Here is a 12608-nt window from a genome sequence, read left to right as displayed (position 1 = left end):
ATTTGTTTCTGGTGGTAGAAATTCATTTCTCGTTATATTGCGGTTCGGATTCCACAATAAGCTGTGGGTCCCGTTGCTAGGTAACCAGTTGGTTCTTAGCCACGTAAAATAAATCTAATCCTTCGGGCCAGTCTCTAGGAGAGCTGTTAATCAGCTTAGTGATCTGGTTAAACTAAGATAATATATATATATATATATATATATATATATATATATATATATATATATATATATATATATATATATATATATATATATATATATATATATATATATATATATATATAACCATATATATATATATATATATATATATACTGATGTACAGATGGCACAAAAATGTTTTATGAAATGTAACAAACTAGATTCTCGAAGTGTCAATAAAGGTGATTTCGTTGGGAAAACTGTCCTGCATTTCGAAAGGAAATATTAAGAGAAGAGCTTTACAAACAATAGTTTCATATCTAATTTTCGCATCAACAGCAACAATATCCAGCGTCGAAGTTCCATTACTGCTCAATAGAGGTTCTTGTAAACAATGGTCTATCTATAACACAAAAAACTAGTCTCAGGTTGGGAAAATAATATAGAAGGCCGCCTTTCCAGTGCCTGGGCCTATATTCATGGAGATTTGCGGTATTAAAAAAATACCAAGTAAAAAATGCGCCGAGGTTTCTTCGCCGCATTCGAATTTTCTGTACAGCGCATAATCAAGGCCACCGAAAATAGATCTAACTTTAAGTGGTCTCGGTATAATGCTGTATGAACAGCAGCCAATGAAACTTTAACCACGGTCCCATTGTGGCCTATCCTATATCGTTGCCGGAAACACCATTATAGCTAATTTTAACCTTAAAATAAAAACTACTGAGGTTAGAGGGTTACAATTTGGTATGTTTGATGACTGGAGGGTGAATGATCAACATACCAATTTGCAGCCCTCTAGCCTCAGTAGTTTTTAAGATCTGAAAAAGTGCGGACGGACAGACAAAGCCGGCACAATAGTTTTCTTTTCAGAAAAACAAAAATGCCGCGGAAATGTCATTTCCGAGAAGAGCTTCACTTGAACTGACTTTCAGAATTCTCTGAGGGGAAACGAATGACTTCATGGTTCAACGAAAGCTTCTCTTGGTTCAACAATGAGACCAGAAGTATCTTCAGTAGGAACCAGACAAACGACTGACTTCTCATTTTAAACTTTGGTTTCTGTCGTTATATAAAGGTAAAGTCCAAACCGACATCACTTTCATTTTTCTTAATGTTTGTGATGTCAGTTTCACTTACTGCAGTTTCCACAGATTTACTCATAACTGGTATTCTTAACCAAATCTAAAGTTCTGATGTTTTGAATTCGCCACTCATAGTTTTAGTTATAATACCTGTATTAATAAGGCTGCATTGTGTATTAGTTTTAGAATGTAGTTTTTGTTTCAATTATTTTTTTTTTATTTTCACGATATTCATGGCATGAAGATTGTATACATCTACATGAGATTCTCTGTTAAGAGAATTTCTTCCAAAGAAATTATAGAAAACAAGATTATGTATCATCCACTTTCTTGTATTACTTTCTAACGAAAGAGGAAAAGATAAGGGATTTCTTTTTCATAAGTTTATCTAATATCCAAAATAACTGAACTTTTGTGACACTTCCAATTTGTCTCCTGCATTGCTTACCCTCACATGTCTAGCTGTAGTGATTTTAAAGTCACAGGTGTTAACCCCTCCCTCCATGACTTAGGTCATGACGTTTTGATAAAATTGTTGACAGCGGGCCTCAGCGTCAATGCGTTTCAGTGGGGCGAAAACCATTACAAAAAAATTACTTGGCTTTGGTTTCGAGTCTTTCTCCGAGCTTAGCTAACATTTTTATGGAATGGTTTGAAACGGAAGAGATGGGTAAATTAAATAAAGGGAACTTAAACGTCATCAAATGGGTAAGATACGCGGATGACATCCTGATTATTTATAAGGGAGAAAGGGAAGAACTACATAAGTTCTTAGAAAACATAAATAAACTAAATGAACAAATCAAGTTTACAATAGAAGTAGACAAGGAGGGAGAAATTCCTTTCTTGGATGTACAGTAAACCCCCGTATTCGCGTTCTCATGATTCGCGGACTCACGCATTCGCAGGTTTCTCAGTGGACCATATCTAGCCATTATTTGCGGAAAATTCGCCCATTCGCGGTATTTTTAACTGAGAAATATTCACTGATTACTGTATTTTCATATAATTTTCATGAATAAATGCACTTTTTGGTGATAAAACTATTAAAATCCTCTGGTATATCATTTTTACAGGTTTTTTCTGTGTTTAAACTATCAAAATGGGCAGTTCTAAGTGTTTTTAAGAGGGGTTTTAAGTATTCGCGGATTATAGCTATTTGCGGGGGGTGTGGGACGCCTCCCCTGCGAATACGGGGGTTCACTGTACTGATAAAGAAGGAAGGGGAAATTTTAAAATTTAAGGTACACAGAAAGAAGACACACGCCAATTCATACTTATATTTATTCTCAAGTCATAGGAAAGAAATTAAAATGGGAGTAATGACAGGGTTGGCCATCAGGTCTTATAGGACTGGCAGTCCGAATTCTTAGATGAAGAGCTGGAATACCAGAGGGAGAGTTTTAGGAGATTAAGATACCCTAAGTGATGGTAGGAGGGGGCACATATTGAGGAAAGGAAAACTATTTTGGGGAGAGGCAAGGGATTAGAAAAGGAGCATTTGAAAGAGAAGAAAATAATTACAGTACTGGACAACAACACTAACAGGAAGCTAGATCATTTCACACTCATCAACAGAAACAAAAAAGAAGCTAGATCATTTCAAAAGAACTGATTGGAAAGTTACAAAAACGAGGAAAACATCATTAGGAATAAATAGTTAGAAACAAAACTTTTGGGAAAAAGACAGTCTGGAAGGGGAAGGGTATGTAGGAACACTAACAGAACAGGAGGGTTATACATGGCAAACAATGTCTGGCAGGCAATACTGTTTGAAGACAGAAAAAATCGAACGTTAAAACACAAGTCTACATGGACAGTGCACACCTGAACTTGGTCCAAGGTCACACTTGTAAAGAAGCCAGCACGAATTGGAAAACAAGGGGCTTTGATCCACTCCCGACACATAAATGGGACCCCCAGCCATTCTACGATAGACAATGAGGACTGTTAGTCCAGGAAAGCTTGTAACCAATAAATATCTCTGCTAGCGTAGCAAATTTAAATGAGGTCCTGTTAGTAAGGGACATTGGGTAAAGCCCTTTAGTAGTTACTACATAGGTTTTTTTCTGTCATGCAATTTCCATTACCACTCTTTTTCTCTTTTGGCAAATGCGAGAATTTGCAAGCTCACACAAGAATCATGACGAGAGGATTTCAATGTCTACTGGCAATGTTTGAAATAGCACCCGCGTATGAAGACCACCAATGTGTGACCATAAACTAAGGGACAAGACACTAGAAGAATTATTAGAAAACACAGAGATCGTGCTCACCAGAACCAAGGGACAATATTTCCAGTTCCACAGATTGCAAATAGCAGAGGCTGTGAGTGTAAATCAACAATGGCCTGCATTAAATACAAAGAGGAACAGACTTCAATCTGCCTTCTTCAAAGAAACAGCAGGACATCCATGAGAATCCGAAGGGGGACATGAGCAACAGAGCACCTTTGGGCACAACTACTGACAACAAAGCAAATCAAGACTATTGTCCAGGACGGGAATCACACCCTTGGCTGCAAGCAGTGGTATATGACGCATCCTACGGAGAACCAGGAAAGCCCATGCTGTTACCCAGACTACCAGTGAGAGAATGAGACCCGTCAATCGATAGAAATTCAGCACAACAATGAAGTTATGCTTGAAATTCAAGCATCCGAATGCAGTAATAAAAACCTTGTATGTCGATTCAGAATCCAGTCCTGATGACAGCTCACCGAGGTAGGAAGGAAATCAGTCCATTGACTAGAAAAATAAAAGTAAATGGAAAGAATCAAAAATAATTTTTCTTATTCGTGGGAAGCTTGTCAGAAGAGAAAAAGAGGTATACAGTAGACTGATTTAAAATCTTGGACAAGAGGACAGTATCTGCGAATGATGCCATTTATCACAATATCATACATATATATATATATATATATATATATATATATATATATATATATATATATATATATATATATATATATATATATATATATATATATATATATATATATATGTATGAATGCATATGCAGATTTCGTTGAGTAACTTCTCCTTAAATTTTCCTGTCGAATTCAGCAGAGAGAAAACTCTGCCTTTGTTGGACATCCTCGTAACCCAAAATGGCGAACGGTTTGACACCAAAGTCTAAACGAAGACAACAAACGCTGGGCGGTGTCTCAATGCACGTGGGGAGTGCCCATTAGACTACCAGCGCGGTGGTCGGTGGGTTGATGCTTATATCAAGAGACCTATAACCCACTGCTCCAGGTGGCGGGAGACTCACCTGGAAATCGAGCGAATCCAGCAACTCCTGACCAACAACGGATTTCAGGATAAACTTATACGAGATGTAATGAGGAGAAGTGAATAATTCTAGAACAGTGAAACCAGGACTACAGGTCTGACTGAATATAGCGAAACATTGGAAGGGGAGAAGAAGGAGATTACCAGCATAATCAGCAGAGGGATAACGCCCAAAGCCGCCCCCCACCAACCCCAGCCTTCGAACGGGCTCAAATTCACATCTATTGCAGACCTAATTTGACTGCCAACGTCGTTTACCGTTTTACTTGCCCTGAGAGGATGTGCCAGTCCTCCTAAAAAAAAAAAAAAAAAAAAAAAAAAAGCATGTTGGACACACTTCTACAAAGTTAAAAGACGTCTACAGGCCCATCGTAATAACGGAGCCATCCGCCAACACTACGTCGACCATCACAATCGAAAACCGACGACTCAGGAGCTATATATTGGAGAATACCAACATCATTTATACGGAGCCAAACCTCCACCGACTAATCATAGCAGAATCGGTCTGCAATTTATTTCAAAGACCGACCCTGAACCGCCCTGAACTGGAAGCAGAAAGATCGCTCGTGGGCGGCCAATATCGTCCAACACCGGAAGAACAAATAACTCAGTGGCAACAACATTTCTTGAATCACGTCTCTCTCTCTCTCTCTCTCTCTCTCTCTCTCTCTCTCTCTCTCTCTCTCAATCCTCCCCCCACCTCTCTGTCCCTTACCCTTCTTCCTTTCCCCTAATCCTTATCCCCGCACCCCTATTTAAATTTTCGTTTGTTGTCAAACAAACATCACACGTGGTTTTGCATCCATTGCAGTTCATGTAAAAACTTTTGGTTATTGTAAATCATTTTGTAATGTATAATTTCTGCACAACTAAAGTTCAGTAAAAATCACCTTTGTAATTTACTTTTTTTGAATTGCATTTAAATACATTTATTGTTAATGTTTTGGACGCTACAATTCCGTCCGCACCATGTAACAAAACTCGAGTACACAAAGAAAGTGTAGTTACGGGCTGCTCTAGGAGCAAGAGGCCGTGCTGGCACAAGGCCAGCTAAATCTAAAACAACAACAAGAAAGTGTAGTACACTTTGAAGAGGTCACGACAAGTGTCGGAACAGCTGTGGTGTTGAGTTCCCAGTAAATGGAACAAAGAGTTAATCTCCATATCTATATCCATCAACTACACTTTGAAGAACGTAGAAGATTTAGAAAGTATTGTGAAACTAACAAAAAGTTGATCAACGACCAAAAAGCCACTGAATCCAACGAAATCTGCATACAAGAAAAACTTTGCCCCAAATATATATATATATATATATATATATATATATATATATATATATATATATATATATATATATATATATATATATATATATATATATATATATATATGCAGAGAGTAAAAATGTTTACCATAGGTTACATGCTAAGACCGTCCCAAGAAAATAGAATATAAGCAATGCACCTGACATATGCCAAAGTGCTAGTGTGAAGATGAAGATCATATTATTTAGAAATAAAAGGAATTGCTGTTATTTTCACCACCCATTGCTTTCAACAAAGTGAAACGACAGCCTTTCAAATATTGAATTAAATTGAGATATTGGATTAAAAAAGACATAGAGAGAGAGAGAGAGAGAGAGAGAGAGAGAGAGAGAGAGAGAGAGATTTTCATCGTAATTTATAATTTCATCTTCTCAGTTTTACTAAATTCTTTTGCGAGCACAAATGCCTTACTAGAGGAAAAATAAGTAACAAAATATTACGTCGTATCGGGCTAATTAATGAACGCTAGTGGTTAAAAGGTTTGGGCGAAATTCCTTCCAAGTTTTCATCCTTATTATTCAGCTTAATTGTGAAAGTATTGTAAATGTTAGGCGGAGAAATTTAAAATAATAATAATAAAACAAAAAACTAAATTTTACTCGTTAGTTGTAATAAAAGGACAACAAAAATTCCTAGGTTTATCATCTTCATCTTAAAACGACCTTATATTATCTCTCAGAAACTGCAGTCTGAATGTTTCTTCATTTTACTCTTCACTAAGAGAAAACTGTTGAGATGGCTTTGTCTGTCCGCCCACACTTTTTCTCTCCGCCCTCAGATCTTAAAAAACTACTGAGGCTAGAAGGCTGGAAATTGCTAAATTGATCATCCACCCTCCAATCATCAATCATACCAAATTGCAACTCTCTGGCCTTCGTAGATTTTATTTTATTTAAGGTTAAAGTTAACCATAATCGTGCTTCTGGCAAAGCTGTAGGACAGGACATCACCAGGCAGTGGTAAAAGTTTCATGGGCCGCGGCTCATACAGCATTATACTGAGACCACTAAAGATAGATCATTTTCGGTGGCCTTGATTATAGGCTGTAACGGCTGTACAGAAAACTCAATTGTTTATTTTTTACTTGTTTATTTTCTCTCCAGGACCATTTCTCTTCTTGAAGTCAATCTCTGGACAGGTCAAATGTCACCCGTCAGGACTTGGGTTCTGATATTCAAGCTCTGGTCATATTTATTGTCTTGAACATTCTGTAGCTATACACTTCCATAGCTTCAGCAAGAAATATCCCAAAAATTTTCTAAACGATCCTCCTCTTAACATGAGAGCAGACAAAAAAAAAAAAAGATTTAGAAAAAAAAAGAGGAAGCATCTATGAGAATAACGGTAACGAAGGCTGAAAGAGTAAAAGGGAACAAACATTTCTCGCTCTTTCCAAGAACCAGCAGGTTATTTCCCTAATACCCTTCAGCCTCTTAACTCTCATGGAAATACCTCCATCATCTCAGCTGCTGACGCATGTTGCATGATTAATGACCAGCAGGTTAAAAAGAGCCACGTTCCGAAAAAGATTTTCGAGGTCACGGCAACCATTAACTTTCTTCAGGTTTTATGTTATCACTAGGAAAAAAATAGATTTCAAATATAGCAAAAAGAATAAAACACCCAGGGTGATCTCACAGAACTGCTATGAAAAAAACAATGTAAGGGAACAAAGAGAATATTTCTGAGGAGAAGATCACTTGTGAAATGAAGAAGAACATACACAAAAAGGTGGACAGTAAAGGAAAAACCCCGAACGATGAAGGCATAAATTAATGACTACAAAGATCAAGAAGATTGCAGGGACGGGCAGGTCATCCCAGGGATTAGGGAACGAAAACAACAGATGCTGGAGGGAGCACATAATATATTGCCAAGCGTAGCTGTTGCCTCCTCAGTGCATCGGTGCCCGATGAAGAAGACTATACTATGCCTTCGAAAGCTAGTACTTGACGAGTGGACTCGGTAACTCAAAGAATCTGGAAACGAAACGTCCCATCTTACTGAAGCCTAAAACGAGCAATATAAGTACACACACACACACACACACACACACACAGTTTCTCCTGAAAGGGGTGCCTTCCAATGGAATAAAGGACGAAGATCACTGGCACCTTTTCACTGAAATACTGAATCGTCAATGAACCATCTGTGTGGCAAACTCTGAATCGTCAATGACCCATCTATGTGGCAAACTTTCACAACACTCTTTGCTACAGACTGTTTTGTAAGTATGATCTATCATTCACGAGTGATATTTATGCTATAATTTCGTCACCATGTCATGCTTACATCCCATCAAAAAATCTGATAAAAACGACTTTCTATATTTACTTAATTCGTCTTTTCGCGATCTCGCTTGGTTTGTTATTCCAGAAAATTTATTATATGCATTTTTATATATATATAAAAAATAGATATTGCTTCTCAAATCTGCTTAGATATAGACGCAGTGCAGTAACTGACTGCATTTTCATTAAATTTCTTCAGTAAAAAAATGAGTGATTTCTGTATTTGAGAATTCCGAGAGGTATTCGTGGTATTGTTTATAATTTATGAAAGAGTTGAAAGTTAATATGTGCAGTTCATGAGACTTTGTACGTAATATCTAGAAGAGTCTTTCTCATTGCGAGATAATTCTTATATTTCAAGTGTTTCTATTTCCATTACATACATTTAACTAATAGATATTGCCCATAATAAATATATTTTCTTGGATGTTAAATAGTTATATAAGAAATATTTTACATTATTCATGGTACCAATGTACTGGCGAAGTGGTAACAACACATCTTTTGATATGATCTATCTCATTTTATAACACTCATTAGAAAGTCTGACTTTTTAGCAATTTTTGTTACTCGTTTACCCTGTCCAGTCAGAGACTGTCAGGTTTCTGAATGTGTGGCTCTGTTGGGTGTCATGAACAGAACACTACTTCAATATTCGAATGTCGAAACAAGGGTACGCGTGATATACTATATATCTAGGTCGAATATTAACTGGAATGAAAGAAAAATGACAGAAAGCAATTGCGTTATGTAGCGAAGAACATATACAAAAGGGGATGATGTTCATAAGAGTTCTAGAGGCCACCAGTCACTTGAAAATGAATGCAGTCATTGGGAATCGCTTTATCCGAAAGGGTACTTGATTTCTTGAAAACTAAACTGTACGCATGAACAATGAGCAAGGTCTTCGGTTGGTTCCTCAGCAAACTCTGTCATACGTTACCAAGAGCCAAGGAACACAACAGAAAGGAATGCTTTGTGGCACTCACAAATCTTGCAGTCACTGAATACACAAGGTGAACGAGTACAAAAATAGCTAAAAATGTCAGACTTTCCAACGACTAACAAATACACACACACATATGTATATGTATATATATATATATATATATATATATATATATATATATATATATATATATATATATATATATATATATATATATATGTGTGTGTGTGTGTGTGTGTGTGTGTGCGTAACTGTGAATGTATGCGTATGTACATCCAGTTAGGCTATTAAAAGGGTACTTTGCGTTTATTTGCAAGATATATTTTTCGTTACCGAGGTTAAAGATATAAATTCATCATGGAATGACAACAACTGGGTTAAGATTTTTCGAACTATTAAAAAATAAAATATAGGACATACCTCAGCTACATAAACAAATGTCGATGCTAGAGTCGAAGGCTTTAATAAGTTGCATTTTTGTGTTCTTGAAACACCACATTTTCTTTCTTCAAAGGAGAATTAAAAGTACGAGCAAGCAAATGTGAAGAAGCTAAACATATTTACGATTTGAAGTTTTCCCTCAAATTCCTACTGAAATATACGAACGTAAACCGGATTTAGATCTGGTGTACTTTGTTTAAGATAAAAAAAAGTAAAAAAAATGCAATGGAGTTTTCTGTACAGCCGCTACAGCGTATAATCAAGGCCACCGAAAATAGCTATCTTTTGGTGGTCGCGGTATAATGCTGTATGAGCCGCGGCCCATGAAACTTTCACCACGGCCCGGTGGTTGCTTATCCTATATAGTTGCCAGAAGCACGATTATGGCTAACTTTAACCTTAAATAAAATAAAAACTAAACTGCTGAGGCTAGAGGGCTGCAATTTGGTATGTTAAATGATTGAAGGGTGGGATCAACACACCAGTTTGCAGCCCCCTAACCTCAGTGGTTTTTAAGATCTGAGGGCGGACAGAAAAAAAAATTGCGGACAGAATAAAGTGCGGACGGACAGACAATGCCGAGACAGTAATTGTCTTTTACAGAAAACTAAAAATCAGTCATACCACACAAATCCCGTAATAAGTGACACATTCAAAACTTCATAAAAACCAACAGTTTTCCTGCTTCCAACAATTAAGGTCCGAAGGCAAAATGGATAAAGCCGATTGCAGCCACTGGGAGAAGAGTTATGCCGGGACGAATTTTCGTAAGAGGTTCTGCTGGCAAGAGTCCAGACCGTTCCTCTACACCCGGAGACGCAGAGGTGCTTCTCCCAGAGAAATCATGCAATGGAGACATGTCCCTCGCTCTAGGGATGTGACACGGAAAGGTAATGATTATAATTCATGTGTTTGTGGAAGTGGCAAGGAACGTAGTAATTGTGGTAATTTCTGACTGAGATTTAAGGATTTTTTCACGATAGATTGATTGTGCTGACGTTGATGTTTCTCTTGAGGTAAATACGACACCAATAACATTTTGATTAAGTTAACACCTCTATCGATGATATTTCCCGTTAGATAAAATATTTATCTGTAACATTTCAGTTTAGATGCAACCGATGACATTTCAATTTATATAAAAGCTATACAGATAATATTTAACTTTCTATAAAATTGAACTAACAACACTTCCATTTACATTAAAGCTATATTGATGTTTTCAGTTAGCTTGAAGCTATTTTTTTTTAAAGAAAAAACGCAATTAATTTTTACTTGCAAACGAGCAATAATCAGGTCAAATACATCACCAAAAAATTACTCATTCATTCATTACCTAATAACTTATTTTTCAGCAATGAAAAGCTGTGGTCTGAAATATTTAACCAATACTCAGATTGACTGTTTTCGCATCTTTTTTTTATAAGAAGAGTCATTGAATTCTTAAAATGAAATACAGAAGTAGGTCAAATAACCGCAATATTTTCATATTATCTATACAAGCGAATTTAAAAAAAAACGAATATCCTCATATTTGGTAACCTATTTGTGACAGCTGACGCATGTACTAGTAATTTCCTTAGAACACAGACACCTGTATAAATTCACGCTTTTGGTATTTATAAAAATTGCTGAATTCAGCACTTTATATATATATATATATATATATATATATATATATATATATATATATATATATATATATATATGTATGTATGTATGTATGTATGTATGTATATAAATATATATATCTATATATATCTATATATATACATAATATAAATATGTATATATATATATAAATATATATATATATATATAAATATATATATATATATATATATATATATATATATATATATATATATATATATATATATATATATATATATATATATATATATATATATATATATTATTAGGGATATGTCAGCAAATACTGTATATTGAGAGAGAAATATATGAGTTTGCATGCTAGTGTTTATTGATATTCATTACTTATTTTAATTCAATACATTCGTTCAAATAATGTAAATACACGATTGTTATTGTATTGCTAGTGAATGTTACAAGCAGAGGTGAATTACTTAAAAAAAAGAGACGATCAAGTAAGGTGAAATATTGTAAGTTGGATGGAATTTTTATTCATATGAAAGTTTTTATCTGTGAATGGAAATAAGTATCACTTAATCTGCATCTCCGAGAACAGAAATTTGATTTTATAAACGTTACTTAAGAAAATACAGAAGAGTCCCATTGTTCAGAAACATGGTAGACTAATTTTTCTAATTTTATGCTTAAATATAAGATTGACCAAAGTCCATATGAAATAAGCAAAAGCATTAATCTTGTCTTGATGAGAAAGCAAAAAAAAAAAAAAAAATCAAAGCGAGGAGAGAACGTCATTTCCTCATTTTAATTAAATTTTTTTTTTATATTTTATATGAAAAAAGTTTTGCTCGCTTTCTTGTACCTTTCCTATGAAAATAGCATGGAAAATTCTTTGCATATAATTCTGGTACACATGAAATTCAAGTTTCTCCCATACTGAAAATAGTCAGTGAACCAATAGTGATAAATATCCCACCATCGCTAAACTTGTCACAGAGAAGTGTCAGTTAGTTAAGGGACAATGAAATTCGTTGCATGAACTGTGTACTGAATGTTCCTAGGCTTACTGTTGCCTAACATTGACGAGTAAGGTTCCAAGCTCTTCTTGCACTTAAATTTGAAGTAATCGACGCAAGTCTAAAATGGATCACAAGTATTCCATATTCTAAGCCTGAAATAGCGTTTATAAACTTTATCTTTTGAGAAACTAAAATTTGTCTCCTCGATGAAAATGTTTTAATTTTTGCTAGCCATGTTTTACTAATTTATATCATTGAGTACTAAACATAAATCAGGATTTATACTTATTTTTTTAAATTCTAGTGAGGGCAAAAGGCTACAAGTTTTTTTGATGCCTAGAATCAATTGAAATACTGCTTTTATTTGCCTCAATATCACACTTTAATGAACACAATGAAATCGAAATCGAGATAACACGCATATATATATATATATATATATAT

Source organism: Macrobrachium rosenbergii, chromosome 14 (assembly GCF_040412425.1).
Source record: "Macrobrachium rosenbergii isolate ZJJX-2024 chromosome 14, ASM4041242v1, whole genome shotgun sequence".
Lineage (NCBI taxonomy): Eukaryota > Metazoa > Arthropoda > Malacostraca > Decapoda > Palaemonidae > Macrobrachium > Macrobrachium rosenbergii.
Note: the sequence above shows the minus strand (reverse complement) of the source record.